This window comes from Carettochelys insculpta, chromosome 7 (assembly GCF_033958435.1).
Source record: "Carettochelys insculpta isolate YL-2023 chromosome 7, ASM3395843v1, whole genome shotgun sequence".
Taxonomy (NCBI): Eukaryota; Metazoa; Chordata; order Testudines; family Carettochelyidae; genus Carettochelys; species Carettochelys insculpta.
This window is the reverse complement of record NC_134143.1, coordinates 63,468,802-63,490,238: the sequence shown is the minus strand read 5'-3', so window position 1 is coordinate 63,490,238 and position 21,437 is coordinate 63,468,802. Positions and strand designations below refer to the sequence as shown.

General features: G+C 40.6%; 1 protein-coding gene across 3 annotated transcripts in view; it reads right to left on the bottom strand.

Moving 5' to 3' along the window:
• Positions 1–21,437, bottom strand: part of CCDC186 (coiled-coil domain containing 186) — a 63,450-nt gene that overhangs the window by 36,016 nt on the left and 5,997 nt on the right. The window lies entirely within an intron of this gene.

Genomic DNA, 21,437 nt, shown 5'->3' with positions numbered 1-21,437 from the left:
TTTTTTGTCTGCTAAACATTTAACACTCTCTGTTTCAACAATTATAAATGTCTTATTTAAAAAATAAATCTGAGAAATGGGAACAGGGTCAAGGGACTAACACTTTAATACCAGACACTGAAATTGAACCTATTTTTATGTAGTATAGTTTTTTGCCTCGCTTTCAATAACTCTTGAAGTCCAAAGGAAGGAAACTGAAGAGGAAGCAATTCTTTTTTGTTAAATTTTTCTTTTTCGATTTCAAAACAAAACAAAAACAACAAACAAAAAACACCCCCTCCCCCCACAACAACAAACCAAATACTTACTACTAATTTCAGATAAAAATAGCAAAAACCTGGCTCCCAAGGAGCAAAATACTATGGTTTTATTTTAAGATTGCCAACCAAGGTGATTTAGACTCACAACAATGAGCAAACCACCAGCCACCTGCAACAAATACCTCGGGGGTCCACAAGTTTTCCCCCTTCCCTGTCAGCCAGTGCACATAGTTTCTTGTCACCAACTGCTGACCAAACAATTCTTTGTGCCTACGGGATGTGGGTATTGTAGCCTGGGTATGGCTGTGCCTCTTCAAACAGCCCAGTATGGAACCACCCATGCTCTGCCACCAGGTCAGGTCCCACCCTGCAGGTCCTAGTGCTTTGCCTTGCCCCAGGCTGGCTGACCAACCTACCAGGTATTTGGAGCTCCTAGTAGCAGGGCCAATCAGAGCACCAGGGGTAGGGGTGCCACCACTACATCACCCAGTACTGGAGCTGGAGGCATGCTCTGGGCTCCTACAGGGGATCAGGGACAGATGGTGAGGGGTGGGGACCGGAGCTAGCCTTCCTCAAGAGCCAAGTCACCAGCCACCTACGGTTGTGCCCCTGAAGTACATGCAGAGGTCTCTAGACCCAACAAATTGGAGGAGAGAGAAAAATGATTTCCAATTCTACAAGCTTCCCAGTTCTACAAAGCTATACACCTGGATGAAGGGACACAGGAGATGCCCTGTGCTACCTCAGCACAGATGGTCTATAACAGGGTTATTCTTTTTAGAATGTGGTATGTAAAATGAACATAGGAGAAGCAATAGATTACGTCTACATCGGTACTTCCATCATTTTAATACTCCCCAACCTCTCCACTCCCCCAAATGACAAAGATTTCAGCGATGAAAAGCACCAATGTGCACAAGGCTTTGTCAGTGACATCCATGCTCTAACTGACAAACGATATTGCCCTTCCCAGGGAGTGGTTTTATTTTGTCACTGGGGGACTTCTCTCCCAGAGATAAAGAGAAGCCATGCAGCATACTTTACAAGGGCACAGCTGCAGCATGGAGTCAGTCTAAACCAGGGGTGAGCAAGATTTTTACATTGGACCCCACTTTTTCCTCCCTGAAATTAACAGCTGCCCACCCCCTGTCCCCACCAGCCAGTCTAATTTTAATCCAAATCGATGGAAATTTCAAAACATTCCTGACCCACAAACCAGTTAGCCTACATTTTAATGGAGTGGGCCATTCTGTTAATGACTTAAGAGTTTGCGTCTTATTGAAGAAGAATTTTCAGTCTGCTTTAGAAAGAGAAACTGCTGAACTCTTTCATATTCAAATTCGACACATTAACACGTGGTTTGAACCAGGATGCAAATTTTCTGGGACATTATAGGGGCTCTTTGGCATACTTGGCTTAATCTAATTGACTCTTCCCACCCGCTGCCCCTCCATTCTCTGATTTGCTCACCTTTATAATTTTTTTCTATTTGTCAACTTTGATTACTGTTTTTTGGTTCTCTGTGCCTTAAATATTGAGTCTGTTCAGGTATGGCCATGGTCTGAAGAAGTGAGTCTGTCTCATGAAAGCTCACCTAATAAATTATTTACATTACACATTCTTTTAATAAACCTCTGAGTTATATGGTGTTTGCTACATATATGTTATTAGGTCCAGTTTTTCACTGAACCTGTAAGTTCTGTGGGCTGTAAAATGAAAGGAGTGGGTGATCTGAGCAGTGCTAGACATTCCACAATATATGTTAAGTAATAAATATGAGTTTCCCCAAAATAGAAGCGTACTTTCCACCAGTGTAAAAAATTCACGTGTAATTAAAAATCAAATAATACAAACTTCTAAAATAAGTTAACAAAAGAGGACTTTGCAATCAGAAAGGTAAAAAACATTCCAGTCTATACTGGCTACACATGGTTGCTGTACGTGAAAGTGTGGTTGTCCTAACAGCCTTACCTGACATGGAGTAGCAGAGGTAATGACCAGCCACAGCATCACATGGAACACAGAGGGAGGGGCATAGGGAAGTGCTAGAACAGAGGCCTACATTCACTGCAATGACCCCATGATTTCTGGGCCTGTCAGTCAAACATCTGCAGCACCTGTGTTAGCTGCTAAAGAAGCCTGTTATGTCTTGGTATATTTCCTCTTCCTGTTGGGACTTTCTCCATACTGTCTGCAATGTTCACTCAGGCTCTATTTGTGGTCCAGTGCAGTACTGGTTTACAAGATCTCAATGAACACATGCTCCCTAATCATTGTCCTTTCTCCTCTTCATCAGAATTAGGTGTTCCCCATGTGCGGAGGATGCACCACCGAAGGCTTTTAAGTTTGTTTGTTTGTTTTAAATGAAATAAGAAGGGTCCACTTTTGATAGCAAATTCTAGAACTCACCTGTCTAGGACAAAGACATATGGAAGCCACACTCAAATTGGAAGCTAAGCCACAGGTGTCAGATTAAGCAGTAGTTTATTTTCTTGTTTTTAGTTATACAAAAGAAGAGATTGAGAATATTTTGCATTCCCAATGACATTTGCTATTTAGAACATTCAGTACACATTTACAGAATCCACACACACTCACCTCATCTGAAAACATCACTATGCTTTCGAGTACTACCCACTCTCAAGCTACTGCATCCTTCCTACCACACACACAAATTCTCTAACAGACAGTCCTGTAGCACCTTAGAGACTAACAAATTTATTAGGTTCCTCAGCTGATGGGAGTAAACAAATAGAATCAAGGGTTTGGATAATGGGGACAGGCGGGAGGAAAGAGGAGGGGAAAAAAGGGTTTCCAGTTGATGGAGCGAAGTAGGATGTGTCCTGTTCCTGCAAATATCAAAGATGGGGAAATTCCCCTTGTAATGCATGAGATAGTTGCGATCTCTGTTAAAGCCTAGTTTAAATGTGTCAAATTTGCAAATGAATTCTAATTCAGATATCTCCCTCTGTAATCTTGTGGTAAAATCCTTTTGTAAGAGAATGAGTATTTTTGAATCCATTATTGAATGTCCACGGAGGTTAAAGTGTTGTCCTATAACATTTGTGTACCCTTTTTGGGACTTTGGCCTTATTGGCGTACCCCGCTCTCCCAGTGCCTATCTCCCGATTTTTAGTAATTTATTTTCTGCCATGTACTCCTTGAAGTCCTTTCATGTACCATGGGCGGTAGGCATACCACACTTCGGGAAACACTGCCCTATATCATCATCAACCACAGGCTCAGCACCTGTTGGTGTCCGATGCCTCTCTCACTATTTCCTTCCATCACTACTACCCTTTAGGTTTATTTGTATTCCAATTCCTGATGTTGGATCTATGCCCATTCATCCTTTGGTGCAGAGACTGTCCGTTTTGTCCAACGTACATGGCAGAGAGGCACTGGTAAGTATTTTCTTGAGCAAGGGAGTCTTACCCATGAAAGCTCATGGCCTAATAAATCTGTCAGTCTCTAAGGTGCCAGAGAATTGCTTGTCATGTGAAGCTACAGACAAACATGACTACCCCTCTGTGTCTAATTCTCATGTTCTTGATGGGTCACTTTCTCCAACCATTAGTATGCGTCCGTTTTACAAAAATTATATCTAAACACACACACATGGATTAATCCACATAAAAGCAAGAGCCAGTCTAATTATACCCACTTTGTTAATAACAGAACAATAAATGCCACTAACTTTACTCATTATCATGAAACATAGAATGGGAAACTAATGTGTAGGTTTTACAGCAATTAAACAGATAGGGCAACTATACAGATAAAACACGAACATGCTACAGGAGAAAAAATAGCAAATTCTGACATCAGGGTGTCCCGCTGTCTTGTTGCAAATTCAATTGTTTCCAAAACATAACTTACTAAAAAGACAGAGACTGTTTTTAGCCTTCTTAACAGTGAACTCTGTATTGAATCTTTGTGCTACAAAAGCTATCCTTTTAAAACCACACTGAATTGGCCTGAAATTCATCTCAACAGCATGTGGCAACTAATTTTTTTCTGTTGCTAAAGCCATTGCTAGCTATAGGTCTTACAAATTAAAGTAACAGATTTCAATCTTTTGTCAACTTCAATGTGTTGATAATGCTGCAGCTTACACAATTTCAATAAAATTTAGCCTCGCAGTTTCAACTTTTCTTAAATCAAACCTGCTTTTGGCTAATTTCTTTGATATTGATGTTCCCTAACACAGATTGTCAGATGTCAGTGTGGTTATACAAAAACCGAACAGTTACAAAAACTTACGATAGGACAAAATATTTTATCTACTGCTCCAAAGGTGGTATTGAATAAGCAGGTGGCGTGTTTAATCTCTAGCTGGCGTCAGCATGAATACGATTAATACTCTATTAGTAACCATGGCAGCTAGCCATGTTTTGACTTGCCAGACACGTAGGTCCTATAACTAGTCCATGACACTTAATAGTCCCAGCAGAACTTCCCAAGCATGCTTGTGCCACTAGTTTGACCAGTCTTCCTTCCTCCCAACTCTCTAATGGCTAGGACATTCCAAAGTGGATTGTCTTAACATTTGGCTTTTCATGAATATCTTCCCGGCATCTGAACAGAAACAAAAATGCTACAGAACAGTCACTGCAGTCCATATTTCCCTGGTACACTCCAATACAAGGTTAAACAGTATGGATGGTGGGGATGCACAAGCCTGGTTTGCATAAAGGATGCACAGTATAAAAAAAAAAAAAAAAAAAAAAAAAAAAAAAGTTGTATGGACACTGTGCATCCATACCTGATGTAAGCTTCAGACTAATCATAACAAAAAAAAGTGTACTTGGAAGTGTGGGTAAGCCTATACCTTCCACTTCAGAACTGCAGTCCTGGTGATAAGGTAACAGTAGCTAATTTGGCACAGGAGAGGACCCAGACTAAGATTTGCATAAGAATAAAAAGTCCCCTCTCACTCTCCTAACTGAGATGACAGCACAACTATAAAAACGAACCCAGTACTCCCAAGTCTGAGAAGTCTGAAACCATGACTCAAGCCTTTAAAAATAAGGATTATAACAATTTTCAAATTCATTATTTCGCTTTCTGTTTTTTGAGATTTTAAGGTTCACATTTCAAGCTCATCTCCCCAGCCATGAGAGTCAGAAACAGGCTTATTGGTATATATTATATGAAAGCAGAATGTCTCAGTCATGGGATTCCAGGAACTAGAACTTTAAGGAAAAAAGCCAAACTCTGAGAGGATTGCTAACAATATTAAGTCAGCCTTGCAAATTACTACTTTTGTGTGGATGCTACATATTTTACATGCACCAGAGAGGACTTGCAAATATTTTTCCTTCTACAACCTGATGGTATTTCCAAAACTCTAAAAATATATTGGCAGTTGGGGCAAAGAGACTTCACCTTAAAAAAAAAAAAAAAAAAAAAAAAAAAAAAAAAAAATCACCAGCAGATGGTATGGCAAGAAATTATATTCCAACACAAAGTATGCTGGCCAGAGCAAAGTAGTGAGGGCAGCAAGGAGGAAAATGACATCTGAACTCCTTGTAGTACAAAGAGGGGGCAACCAGGGAAGGAGAGACAGGAAAGGTTAATTTGGTTTCTCTGATGGTTTAGGCTAAGAAGTTTGGGGATTTACATGGAGTCTTGTATTTCTAATAAGTGAACTAATCTGAAATTCTGCTATGCAACTATATGCAGGATGGTTTTTTTTTTTTAAAAACCATACACAACAGTGCATACCCACAAGAGGAGAACCATGTCTACATTCCTAAGTTCTAAAATAAGCACACTTCTGGCATGCAGGATACGCGCTGCTGTAAGAATGTTATGGAAAAAGCAGACCTGGAAATGGATGGAGGGAAAACAGAGGTAACCAAAGACAAAGTCTTGGAAAACTGAAGGATATGCATTACAAATTTTGCTCTAAAGTTTAAGTAGAAGCTTGTTTTTCATTTTTTCCTTTGTAAACTGGATCATAATCATAAATGTTAGTCTGTATTTTTTATCACTTATGTACCCTCTTAAAATTCAAAATTTGACAATACAGAACACAAACTCATTTAGAATCTCAAGGTCAAATTTTGATCTTCAGCTGGAAAATTTTTAAAAGGACACTGTCAACTTTAATGTTTTTGGAAATGAGTATTTAAATAATAAATTTTCTTCCTTCTGGAAAATATATGCTGAATAAGTTTTTAAATTTACTTTTAAGAAAGGAATAAGGGGGGAAAACAGTGAAGCTGATGATACGCAAGTTGCTGTCAAATGCACAAAAACTGAGAAGCTTTGTTAGTTTCCAATAATCTTACCGGTGTGTTGTGACCCTGCTTACACTGAATAAGACTAAGAGTACCTTTGATGTTAAACATCTGTGCATTTGCAAGACCATGGATTTTAACTCATACAAAATTTCAGACAATATATTTCCAAAGTTGAAGGTGTTAGTTTAGAAATACTTAAGTAAAAATATTTCTTTTTCTGCTAGTCTTTTGTCTGACCCAAATCACGGGTGCTAAGACTGAAGTGCTCTCAAATCCACTTGGGAATTCTTTAAAAATTTTTTAATATATTTATTGGAATCATTTAAAACAATAGGGACCTGATCTGCAAAGTCTCTCAAGTTGGCCTTCCTACTAGAAACCAAAATCAAACCCTTAACTTGTTTACATCTAATCTACCCTATGACAGACATTCAACTTTCGTTCTTATCCAATATTCATTTCCATACTCTTGCAAACTGACAATTAACTGTACAGGATCCAGTTAACTTCACTTTAAGAAATGTAGTAAGCGGAGGATTTGGTGGGGGGTTTATACAAATACCCATCCTATACTGATCTTTACAATTTAATTTTTCACTGCAAAATGAAGTAAGAGGAGCACAAGACCAAGTTATATGCTTACAAAAGCACATAACTAACCATACCAGTAAATTTATTATGCTGAATTACTACATGAGAAAAGTATCCATGATCCCACGTTCAATGTTAGTACCTGAACAAAGGCTTAATCTACACTACCACGGAAGATCAACCCCACTCAAGGTCTATCTTCCAGGGTTTGATTTTGTGTGCATGTGAAATCAAGCTCTCAGGGGCCTAAGTCAACCCGTGTGCTTCTTGCGAGAGATGAGGAAGAAGGACGATTGAAGGGAGAAGCTCTCTTTTCAACCTTCCCCTGTTAAGGCAGACCTGTTAATTGAGCACAGACACGCTGGCGCAGATAAAATCATGCCTCTGCCATTGACTTCTATGTCTAGTATAGACCTAGCTTACGAAATATTTTGCAAGTGTCAGCAGTACTATAATAAACTTAATGAAATACATGCAATGCAGACTAGAAGATGAAGACAGTACTTGTTTTAAAAAGGTTTCAAATTAAACTTCTGATTAATTTTTTTACTCCAGAACCACAATAATATGATGTAAGTTGTGAGAGATTCAGATATCTTGCAACGGTAAAGTAAGGATTATTTTCAATTCTTTGTCACAATGCATTAGCTCATCTCTCTCACTCTCTCTCACACACACACTTCAGACCATAAGTCAGCTAAAACACAATATGCACTAAAACTCTGGAGATGCAGAAGTACCTAGACAGCTCAGATTAGAAGGAAACAGATGCCACCCCCATGCTGCACTTCCATATCTTCTATCCACTCTAGATATGGCAATAAAGCAGACAGCTAATTGTTTTCAAGTGAAACTCTTAGGTTTTGTCTAATCACCAATTGTACTGCTTTATAATGTGGTTAAAGCAGTACTACTCCCCCCAGCATAGATAAAAATCATACCCGTATACAGATGCTGTGCACAGATTCACCTGAAGCTACAGTAGGGGTTGTTATGATAACTATTCCTGTTCTTAAATCCCTCATTTTATACCCCTCACCCAAATAGTTAAAGTGGTACTAAAACTGCACATAGACCAGATTTTACCTGAAGATTTCTTCAGAGGGACTCATTATACCTTCCAATTTTAAACTGCGAAGTCCTTATACTATATAGATCCTTTTTTTTTTTTTTTTTAAAATAATATTCATGGTCCTTCCTAAAACCTGTGTTGAACAACAACCTAGAAATCCTCCAGCATGGTTACTGCTCCTGTGACTTTTAAAGGCTGCACTTTCTCAAGGTCAATTTCTTTGAAATTCATCATACAGTATAGCAATAGTAACTCTGCAAATGCTCTGCAATGTTCACTAATCCTCCATATTGCCAACCCCAGAAGCTCAGAAATTAGTGGACAGACTAAGATTTTTCAAATCCTGAATGACAAATAAAAACAGGATAGTTTGTTTTATATGCAGCTTGCCCTGCAGGTCACTGGAATAGGGAGCTATTCATCCTCTCTCCCTCATGGTTGGTAGGGGCTTTCTGCTGGCATCTGGGAAAAATAGAGGCTTTATGACACTGTTTTACACTTCCTCTCCCTTCTACTAATGAGAGGAAGAAAGACCTACTTTTTCTTTCCTTCCTTTATTAGTAGTGCCCAGGACTGTAAGCAGCAGCATGGACACAGCAAAAACCTGGTTGTCTGTTCTATGTGGTACAGGACTTTGTCCCCCTTCTGTGCAAGGAACCAGTAGTCCTCAAAGAGTCAGATCCATTTGCTCCTGATCTGCGTAAAGCTCACTTGGATATACGGCCCATCAGCACACCTAGCCAGCAGAACCCATTACTAAGTTTACTTTTGTTTACTTTCCCCCACATCATCAAGAGGGAAAGAAAATCCATTTTCACATCACTTATGTGAATCATGAATAGTACTCAAAGGTTAGGTGCATATGACCTGCATATCATTCAAATACCATTAAAGATGAATCCACAACAAAATTCTCCAGTCACATGAGTTGTACCAATTTAACTATATTGCTGTAAGTGGTAAAACTTCCCCTCTCATCCCACCCAGGATGTAGTTACCATATAAAGCACTTTTATACTGACACAGCCATTCGCATATGGAAAGGGAAATATGTCATAATGATAAGATGCCTTTTTACCAATATAACTGTCCACAGGAGGGGTTGTGCCAATATAAGGACACACCTCCCGCACCTTTAACTGAAAAAGTTATACCAGTATTGGAAGTGTATCACTAGCCCCTTGTGATTAGACAAGAAGGTCGTTAAAAGACCTGTGATTGGTCTGTGCTAGTGCTTCCAGCTGTTGCTAGTACTGGCAGAGCTGAAAAAAAGTAGAAGGAAATGTAAAAATATTTTAGCATAGGACTAGGCTTACTGAACTCAGGAAAACAAAAGCAGAGTCCCTCTTTGAGCATAGGTTGCACATTTTATTTTAATACATATATTCTCTACATACCAAGTAACATTATCAAAAATTAAAGTTAATCATTACAAAAAGCAGGCTTGTGATGTAAAATTAATGGTAAAAATTCTACTTTGCATGGGACCTACAGAAACAGGTTGTGAAATCATAGGGCAAACTTCATCAGTTGCATTATGTTTAGGATATGGTACACAGTTCATCACACTTAAATACTTTTCTCTACAATTTTCCTGTGCCACTGTTTTTGACACAATAATGCAAAACCAGTATATCCTTTAAAGCAGCTAATACCAATTGCCACTGGTTTCACTCTTACAAGAGCTTAGCAGTTGTTAGCAAATGGTCCAAACCCCGCCCCCCCAAACCCACAAGTTTTCTTGCTTTTAAAAACAGTTCTAAAAAAGATCTAATAAATCTAGTCAGTTAACCATGATGGCTAGTGTATTATAGGCTGAGAAAGGGAGATTCTCCCCCCCTCCATGAAAAGTACAAGTACTAGAATCAGACGCTAAATAAACGAATCCATGGCTTTTCCTGTCCCTTTAATTAGCAAAAATAAGCATTAGGACTTCATTTCCATGAGCAAGTTGCATGCACTACTGAACATACTTTGAAAATACACAGTTTCAGGTCATAACGGTGTTGCAACACAATTTCCTACTCCCGATGGCAGGAGGGTGGTAAAGAGAATGCCACACATAAATTAAGGATTGCTGTAAAGCATACCAGATACGTTTGACTTATTCTGCTCCACCGGTTATAAACAAAACAAAACACGTCACCTTTTATTAATCATGAAAAAGAACTAAGTGGCCTGATTTTCAGAACTTTTAAGAACTCAGTGCTCCCATTGACTTCACAGTGATTTACGGTTGTTCAGCACCTCTGAAAGTCAATCCACCAGATTCCAAATGCATCCTCAGCTGAAATTCAAACCACTTTTTGTTAAAAACAGAATGTGGTTTATTTAGGCCTGCAAGCTGCACACTGAATACTATTCAGATATAATAGTTTTAGAGGAATAATGTCTGCACATTTTCTGACTAAATTCTCAAACTTATGTTAAAAGATGTGTCCGTTAAGCAAGTCTATATGAATCCACAAACTCTCCATAAAATTATTAATTTGCTATTCCAATAAGACGTCCACATTTCCAAACTGAGAAACTAGTCTTATTGATTAAACTAACCCTTTGCTTTCCTCCCACCTTCTTTTTCTTTATCATTTACTACCCTCACTATTTGCTTTCCATCTGAAAAAGGACTGAAGCCTAAAAGATTATGGCTATGGTTACACTACAGCTATTTCTCAACAAAAAGTCACTTTGGTAGAGTTTTCCCGACAACACCTTCAATTGACAAACCACACATACATACAAAATCCAAATTGGGAGAGCACTCTGCTCTGTCGCCAGAGCAGCCAACTGCCCAGCTGCTCTCTCAACAAAACAGGCACCCAGAAGCACAGCAAACAGGACTGCCCATTGTTGTAGATGCCCCATCTGTGGAAAGAAGCCCCTTGGGGGCGTTTACACAGCTGTTCTGTCAACAGATTTTGTTGACAGCGGCATTATGCTTCAAAGTTTTGAGGCAGAACACGGACAGGCAAAAGTGGTGGGCATTGTCTCCACACTGTTGACAAAACCCATTCTGTGTATAAATGCTGCGAGTTTGGTCGACAAAACCCATTTTATTGACAAAACTCTAGTGTAAATGTAGCCCTCCTGTATAAATGGGCCCACCACATAAAACCATCTCTCTCCTAAGGGAGCAATTGTTAAAGCTAATGAAACAACGATCTTAGTTTCACTGGGAAAATTTGTAAGCATATTTCTGCAGAAGCGCAATCTAAAGGGAATGCTGGGTGTAAACAGGATTCAGGTATTTACCATAACATATTATTCAGCTCCTATGATCTGTCTATACTGCATCATCAGGAAAATCCAGTCATTGAAGTTTCCAGTTCATCCTGGAGTACCACAAATAAGCAGTGTACAATCATCTATGGGATAATTATTTATAAATCTGTTTGGCTGTGTCTAAACTAGCTCCTAAACTCAAAGGGGACATGGTAAGTAGCGTGTTGGGAGATTATTAAATGAAGTGCTGAGCTGCATATGCAGAACTTTGTTAAACTAATTCTCCTGCACAGCAACTTCAAAATGTTAAACTTTGAAGTGCCAGCTTGTATGTAGCTGCAGCTAACCCACCAGTCCTTTGAAGTAGCCCAGGCACTTGGAAGGACTGGTGGGTTAGCCGTGGCTACACGCAAGCCGGCAATTCAAAGTTTAGCACTTCAAAGTTGCCATGGGGAAGAATTAGCTTAATGAAGTGCTGCACATGAAGTGCTGCACTGCTCATTAATAATCTCCCCACACGGTCCTTACCATGCTCCCTTCAAAGCTGGGAGCTAGTGTTGACACAGTCTTTATGTTTAAGGACTATGAATAAAAACCTGTAGTACAACAGGTTTAAGCAAATCTCCTACTCAGTATGGAAATACCAACAAATGACAAGATAATTTAGTGCAATATAGAATAGGGTGACGGGGGGGGGGGGTTTGTTTTGTTTTGTTTTTTTAAAGTTAGTTGCTAACATTTATTGAATGGAAAATATTCAAAGAATATAAGCTTGTTTAGAACTTGCTTGGTGAACCTACACAGGAGCTACCAAATTCAAAAAAAAAAAAAAAAAGACTGGAAATGATTACATGCAAAGACCTTTATTGATGCCATTAAATATTATTAGCAAGCCTGTAACTGTTTGGACAAATTATCAGCCCTATGTAGAAACTTTCCCTTAGTATTTCCATAGTATCAAATAGTATTCCACATTTAATCAGAGAATTGTTGAAAAGACATGACCTTAGAAAAGCTACTGGAGAATTAAAAATATATTTTCCACTATCTTTTAAAGGTTACTCTGCCACAATACACAAAAACTGTAAAGAAGAGATCCAACAACTAATTGAAACAAGGAAGTTTTTAATTACAACTGTCACTTTATTACTAATTCCATCTATTATTAGTTACTAACTAGAGAAACAAAACTACGTGATAGAGATGCCATGGGGTATGGTCTATTCTTCACGATACAGTAATACTTTTGCATGAGAACAGTATTAAACAATTATTTGCTGTAAAAACAACATTTAAAACTATGGGTATCATGAACATATACTAGACGACTATAATCATTTAATCAGGAAAAGAAACAGGTTGACATTTTCGAAGTGTCTTTGAAATGCACAGATATGCATCTGTCATCCCAGCTGGCTTTGTGACATGCCCTGTACTCATACTCCAGCCTAACAATTAAAACTGAACAAAGAAGTCTTGCATCTTGGACTAAAAGACAGCTACATTAGCAGCCAAATTTCAAAGCGTTCAGTCAGCTGAAACGAAAAGGAATGAACACATCTTTGTAACTCACCAGTTCCACCAGTTTGTGGGGTTTTTTGTGTAAAAGAACAGGATATCTTCAATTCTGGTTTTACATTCATTGTGTAGATCAAGACAACTACATTTCCTGTTCTACATCCAACAGTAGTACATCACATCTTTAATTTGCATGGTGTCTTCCATATATATTGCACCTCAAACACTTTATTGAATTAAAACAATATTTCCAGAAGTAAAATCTCTTATTTGACAGCAGAAAGTGAGAAAAAAGTGTTTTAACCAGGATTCATTAGGAGACAAGGAGTCAACTAACTGGAGAAGAAGAAATTATGTTCTATGTGGCAAGAGCCTCTCATACAAGTCCTTTAGTCAATGCCATAATTATTATTTATCTAGTACGCATGCAGCTACATATACACTACAGAGCATCAGAGCATGTGCAGAGTAATAGAGAAGATATTTCTTCTTTCGAACATCTGACAGCAACAAAAGGTCCATGAAATCAATTCAGAAGGGTTGGAATCAGATCCTCAAATAAATATTGGGCCAGTGATGGTATCTGAGGATGATGCTCATATAATCACTTTTTTGGTTTTGTACATCTGAAAGGATAGCTGAAATCTGGGGATGATGGGAATTGAGGAGGCCAGGGGAAAGGAACACACAATAGTCAAGAAGCAAGGAGTAAGAATACATAGTTTCAGATCAGATGGAATGGAGTCAACAACAGATACAGGGATCATTGGGGTTGTAGCAGTGATAGACAAAGAATAGCAATAAGGGTACAGAAATGTAAGTAAACTGACAGTGTTAAGGAGACGTGTGTTCAATTAATACCTGACATCAAGAATCAGACAGTCACATCAACAAACTGCATCTAGATGACTGGCCAGCAACTCCCTTCAGTGTGGTGGCACAATTTCCTGTATGTTTTCAGCAGCAAAGTCATGCACCTCTGCTTATGTTCCAGTCTCAGCAATGATTTTGGCTGGTAACACAACGACTCCCAGAGAGATACCCACTTTACAGCTGCAACTGCCATTTTAGAAATATAGTTTCCTAGAGTTCTAGCTAATGGTCATCTTGAGGAAATCCTGTTCTGTCAGTGTAAAATTTCCCTTACAGTTTCAAGACTCCCCACCCCCACACAAACAGTTTCACCCTTTAAAACAAGAACAAAACACTCCTAGAAGCACTGCTAGCAAAGTTGCTGTGACCTAAATTACAAAGCTACCAGTTGGAAGCACAATAGTTGTTAATTCCATGTAACAAAGTCCAAGCATATTAGAGAAAATAAAATAGTCTAACAATACACTTGTTTATTATAGATACGAATGAGCTGCTCATTTCTGACAGAGAGCTTGATTAAATCATGAAGATCTAGAGAGACCAATCATTTTGTAGTATGTACAACTTCATACTACAGAGAGTCTCATGAATTCCTTCTGTTACTCCTGGGGAAATTCTGCACCACTGTACAATGCAGAGTTTGTATAGAAATTAGTATTCTGTAAAGAATTTAATTTCTCACCCACAGAAATGAGCTACAGAGCCCAGCTTCCCAGTTCATAAATTGAAGACCTTGCCAGAGAGAGGAGGGAAAAGTTGAAATGGTTCCATGCAGCTGCAGTTTCCAGCACATGCTGAAGGAAGGAGTTCGCATGCCAGAAACACCACAAAAGCCTGAGACCTGACTATTTCTTCCTCTGACTTCCCAGGCTTTAGGAGGGTTGAAAGTACATGCAAGTATTTAAGCTGAGGGGTCTGCAGGTGATCTCTGTGGGACAGGAGGGTGCATGGCTGGGCTCTAGAAGCAGAAAAACAGATAAAATGTCTGACCTTCTTTTGAAATACATTACAAAAGGAATTGAAACTGGAGTGATTACACAGAGTTATTTTGACAAAATATGCAATATTTTAGAACATTGTGCATATAATTTGTTTAGTGCAGAATTCTGTCAGGATTATTCTTTTCCATTTACCGTCACATGGACCACCCTGCCCAGTCCAAAACTGCATAGTCCACTGCATAGCCCTAATTGTGTAACATCCCTGTGGCAATTACAGCAATGGCTCACACAAAAGGATAACACAGGGAAAGTACTGAATTGGTGTTTTAATGGAATTTAAAAGGTTGACAAAGGATAAGGAAACAGCAGCCTGTGATGAACTAGCTACCAGTCACTGGAGAACTTGTGTTTAAAATAAGGAAATTATTTCTGCTGCCTCTTGTACTGCATGAAATTCTTTCCAACGGAGCTAGTCAGATAATGTTGTTATCAGTTGGCAGCACGCACTTTGCTTTGAGATTTCCAGTATAAAGACAGCAATCTCATATCAAGTTCCATTACACTGTTTCAGAACAGAGTATGTAAGAAAAACACAGTGGCCGTGCCTACACTAGCCCAAATCTTCGAAATGGCCATTTCGAAAATTACTAACAAGGCGCTGAAATCTTCTGATAGGAATAAGGGGATTTTTGAAGTTGGCAGGGTCCTTTCAAAAAGGAGCCCCGTCGGGATGAGCCGCTGCAATTTTGAAGTGCAGTGGCTGGCAGCATGCTAATGAGGTGCTAAATACGTATTTCAGCGCCTCATTACTAATCTTCGAAATGGCCATTTCGAAGATTTGGGCTAGTGTAGATGTAGCCAGCGTAAAACAGAGTTGTAGTTTAGTCCTATGTACTCAGTAACAATTATATGTTCCATGCACAGAACAGGAGTAGGACACACTTCTCACTGCTGGTCTACAGTACTTAAGCTCAAACATGGCTCAATATGGTTACAGATAAGATGATTTCTAACATGGTTTGGCTTAAACTAAACCATGTTTAAATTTTGTTATAAAGACTTTACTTAATATAGTATAGCCTTCTATTTCCCTGGATTGAAGTAAGTAGATTATCCGTGTTCCCTCTATTTTTTCCATCCATGGGCTGAATAAAAGCCCTTATGTGCACCATCAACAGAAAAACAAATGCTGCCAGCTATGGACTCTCTCTTAATCAGCTGGGCAGAACCTAAATCTCCCCTGAGCAGCTGCACAACCATTCAGCTTACAGGGAACAGACCACTATTACTATTTAGACTAGTATTTCTTAAACTTTTTGAGACCACAGAACACCAAACAATTATATTTTTATGCACAACACCTGTGAAAATTCTTTAAAAAAAAAGCTGCCAGACCTAAATAAATAAATAAATAAAAAACACAAAACCAAACAGCAACACATCCAGCAAAAACAAAATGAACTAATTTTGCTCAGGTATTGTAACAGACAATATATGCCATCAGTCTATGATATCAAAAAAGCATCAGAAACTCACAGCACACTTGCAAGTTCTTCACAGAACACCAGTGTTTTGCAAAACATAGTTTAAGAAACTATGGATTCCAAAGTCGTCATGCCGAGGGCGGTTGTGGGGATAAGCTCCCATAGCCTATAAAATCATCTCAATGGCGCGCGTCTCAAAAAGCCTCTGACAACCATGTCCAGTTCCTGGCCTTCTCGTGTGGCTTAGTTTTTAAGCATGGCGGAACAGTTTCTACTGACAGGAGAAGGAGCAAAAGGCAGCTCACCGGCGCCTTAAAACCGGTTGCTTCGGGCAGGTGAGGCTAGTTAGCCTTGGTCGGTCGCTCACCTAGGAGAAGGCAAACTCTGATTTCAAACCCCCCACTGCCTTGCAGTCACACCCATTCTAGGGAAGAGCTTCAGGAGTTAACCCTGAGGAAAAATCTGGAGTTGGAGACCCAAAGGCAGCCTGATGTTACTTTTCACATCTTGCTGGCAACTCCTGCAATGCTGCTGATGCCAATCGGTATTGGCTCGCCGTTCCTTTGGATTCATCAGCAACATGGAGAGGGTGGATCCGCTACCTGGGCAACAGCTCACCCTCCATACAAAATTTGCCCAGGCATGAGCCCTGGACAGAACACTCCAGTGTTGCCTCACAGCGTCGGCATAAGGCAGGAAGCAACAGTATGCCAGTTATAAGTCATAGCTCGTTGGCGAAGAGCTTGACGCCAGGGGTTGCTTCCGATGGTGGGAGGAGTCATCGTAGCCCCATTGGACAGCTACCGCCCGCCTCAAACTGGGCAGCCCCCAGCCAATAAGGTGCTGTCTCGCCACAGTCCATTTGCTTCACTAGGTGCGTGGAGCTTAGGGATCAATCCCAACAGGTGGTCTGAAATCTGTGCACCAAACAAAACAAAACAAAAAAATACAAGAGCACCCAGTTCTTAGACTGGAAACTTGGAATGTTAGAACCATGATAACTAGACTTTCAGACAACCTGGAAGACACAGATGATATCTGCAAGACAGCGGTTATTAACAATGAACTGAGAAGGTTAAAAATGGACGTTGTCGCCCTTCAGGAGACAAGACTCATCTTCCGGCAGTCTAAAGGAGAAAGACTTCACTTTTTTCCGGATGGGAAAACCCCCTAGTGAGACCAAAGAGCATAGCATGGGTTTTGCAATCAAGAATAGTCTGACTGGCTCCTTCACACCACCCACAGGGCGCTTGGAAAGGCTTATACAACTCCAAGTGCAAACATCTGGAGGCCTGACCAACATCATCAGTGTCTATGCTCCAACACTGACCTCTTCCCAAGAAGTTAAGGACAAGTTTTATGATAAGCTCAACATCGCAATCGAAGAAATTCCAACTCGCGAGCCACTGATCATTCTTGGGGATTTTAACGCAAGAGTTGGTGCTAACCATTCCAGCTGGCCCACATGCATAGGGCAATTTGGAGTTGGGAAGTTAAATGACAATGGACAGCGACTGCTGGAGCTCTGCTGCCAGCACAGTCTGTGTTACCAACATCTTCTTCAAGACCAAGCCTCAGCACAGTGTGTCATGGCATCATCCCAGGTCCAAACACTGGCACCAGCTGGACTCGATCCTTGTAAGGCACGCCTGCATAGCTGCGAGTCAGCTTGACATTGCCTATCACAGTGCAGACTGCAACTCCGACCATTCACTCGTTGCCAGCAAGATCAGGCTTCAACCTCAGAGGCTGTATCGAACAAAGAATGCGGGTAGGCCACGAATCAACATCTGTATGACCAAAGACCCTGAGAGGGTTGCACAGTTTATCCATGCCCTCGATGCGGCCCTTCCCAGCCCAACCAGTGCAGATGCCAGCAGAAGGTGGGCATACCATCTACAACACAGTGATGTCGACTTTTGGTAAGAAGCAGACGAAGTCAGCTGACTGGTTTGAAGCACACTCAGAAGAGCTGCTGCCCATCGTTGAGGAGAAGCGGCTCGCAGTGACAACATACAAGACATCCCCTAGCGAGAGGAACTTGTAGATACTCAGGGCCACTCATGGTAAAGTCCAAAGGACAGCCAGGCACTGTGCTAATGACTACTGGCTTCAGCTCTGCTCCAGAATCCACACCTGTGCAGACAATGGCAACATAAAGGGCATGTATGATGGAATCAGGAAAGCCACTGGACCAATTCAAAATAAGATTGCTCCCCTGAAGGTACTCAATAGCGAGATCCTTAAGGACCGCTCCAAACAGATGAAAAGATGGGTGGAGTATTACTCAGAGTTGTATGCTTCGGAGAACGCCGTCACAGAAGCAGCAATGAACGCCATTAAGTGCCTTCCAACTTTGTCAGAGCTCGACAATGTACCAACAGCGCTGGAGGTCAGCCAGGCACTTGATGCATGGGCAGTTGGGAAACCCCAGGTAAAGACGGCATTCCATCAGAAGTTCTCAAGCGTGCTAAGAGCAGCCTGATTCCAGAACTGCATGGGCTGCTGTGTCAGTGCTGGAAGGAGCAGAAAGTACCACAAGACATGAGAGATGCCAACAGAGTCACTCTTTACAAAAACAAGGGTGACAGGAGCGACTGTAACAACTATCATGGTATATCCCTCCTGAGTATCGTTGGAAAGCTCTTTGCCTGGGTAGTATTAAAGAGGCTCCAAGTCCTTGCAGAACGAGTCTATCCTGAGTCACAGTTCGGGTTTACAACTAAAAGATCTACCATCGATATGATAATTTTCCCTTAGGCAGCTGCAGGAAAAGTGCAGGGAACAGAAAAGGCAACTATGCATTCCATTCATTGACCTAACCAAGGCTTTTAACTTTGTTAGCAGAAATGGTCTTTTTCAAATTCTGGAAAAGACTAGCTTTCCCCCCACCCTGCTCAATATCATCTTTCTTTCCATGAGGACATGAAGGGAGTCACTGTCTATGATGGACCCACCTCCGAACCTTTCAGTATCCACAGTGGAGTGAAGTAGGGTTGCGTTCTGGCCCCTACACTTTTTGGAATATTTTTTTCCATCCTGCTCAAATATGCCTTTGGCTCAGCCACAACAGGCATTTACCTTCACACAAGATCTGATGGCAAGCTATTCCAGCTGTCTAGTCTAAAAGCAAGGACCAAACTACAAACAAGGTGCTTGCGAGACTTCCTCTTTGCGGATGACGCAGCTATTACAACTCATACACAGGAGGAACTGCAGCATCTCAAGAATCGCTTTGAGGATGCTTGCGAAGAGTTTGGGCTTATCATCAATATCAAGAAAACACAAGCAATGAGTCAGGACACTAATCATCTGCTTGCCATAAGCATCAACGATCACCAGCTGGAAGATGTCCACGAGTTTGTTTACCTGGGCTCCACAATATCCGACAACCTCTCCCTTGAAGGCGAGAATAACAAACGTATTGGAATGGCTGCCACAACACTATTTAGACTAACAAAAAGAGTATGGTCCAACAGGAAATTCACAGAGCACACCAAAGCACAAGTCTATAGAGCCTGCATACTGACTACCCTCCTGTACAGCTGTGAAACTTGGACGCTGAGCTCCAAGTATGAAAAGAGGCTCAACTCACTTCATATGCGTTTCCTGAGAATCTCCTGGCGGGACAAGGTGACCAACAACACAGTGCTCGAACGAGCAGGGACTGCCACCATGCACACTTTGATCAAGCAGAGACGCCTGCGATGGCTAGGTCACATCTCCCATATGCAGGACGGTCACATACCTAAGGATTTGCTCTACGGTGAACTGCTGACAGGGACCAGGCCAGTTGGAAGACCTCATCTCCGCTACAAAGATGTGTGCAAGTGTGACTTGAAGGCTGCTAACATCAGCACTTCCACTTGGGAGACACTCGCCACCAATCGATGTCTGTGAAAGCAATGGGTGAAAAAGGGACTGTCCCAGTATGAAGACAACCTCAGGCAACAAGAGAGAAAAGAACCCTGAGGAAGTCCCACCCCCAGTCCATCAACCAGGGCTCAGTGTTCTCCTGTACCCTGTGCGGAAAAGGCTGTCACTCAAGAATTGGACTTTACAGCCACACTAGACGCTGCTGTCAATCCAACCCCGGGTGCAACAACACACCATAGTCCTTTGGGACTGACGCATGCCTACCTACCTAGGCAACACGGCAGTAAAACCACCTGTGCTAACAGAAATTGCTACTGCACGACTCTAGTCATAGTTAGTCAAAACATCACTTATTTGGCTCCTGGAGGTAGATGCAAACTGTATACACAGGAAAAGTCAAAGAGGATTGTAACCATAATCAGGGCACAATCTGTATGAGGAAGGAAAAAGTCTGTGTATTAAGGCTGCTCTCTAAACTCATGTGTAAGTGGGCACAGCTCTCTAATGCAGCGTAGATAAGGCCTCACTGAGCTGTGAACACTAAGCTTGAGCTGGTGGTTGGGATAAGGGTGGACTGGCAGCTTCCATAAAAGCAAGGAAACTTACAGTATCAGGCTATTGTTTTGATTTAATTGTTTTAATCCTTTGTATATATTACACACACACAGCAAAGTAAAATGGTTGCAGATTGCTCCATTACAGTGATGTGTTGCAAAGCTCAGTACCATATATCTTCCAAGGGCTATGACTCATTCTAAAAGAATTGCAAGACAAGATATCCTCCTTTAATTGGATTTTCCTTGCTTGTGTCACAGCTTGTGTGTTACCTTAGTATGTATTTTTACATGATTTTAAGGTATCTTTGGGGGTTCCCCCTATGTTGCAAAGGCTCCATGTTGTGATCTGATTGAGAGTGAAATCAATCACAGCTGAAGTTGAAGATTAAATCTAAACATGTTCAAATTTAAAGACTAGCAAAATAGTTTATTAGGTGAGCTTTCGTGGGACAGACCCACTTCTTCAGACCATAGCCAGACCAGATTAAATATTAAATATTTATTAATATTATTTATTTATATTAGTATTAAATTTTTATAATAAATATTGAGTCTGTTCTGGTCTGGCTATGGTCTGAAGAAGTGGGTCTGTCCCACGAAAGCTCACCTAATGAACTATTTTGCTCGTCGTTAAAGTGCTACTTGACTGCTTTTTGTTTTGATAGTGTATAGACGAGCACAGCTTACTCTCTGTTAATGTTCAAATTTACTAATGGGTCTGGATTTATTACAATTACAATGCAAACTGGGCAGAGTCTGTTAATACTTAGTCTATCTGGTTCCAAGGCTAGTGTA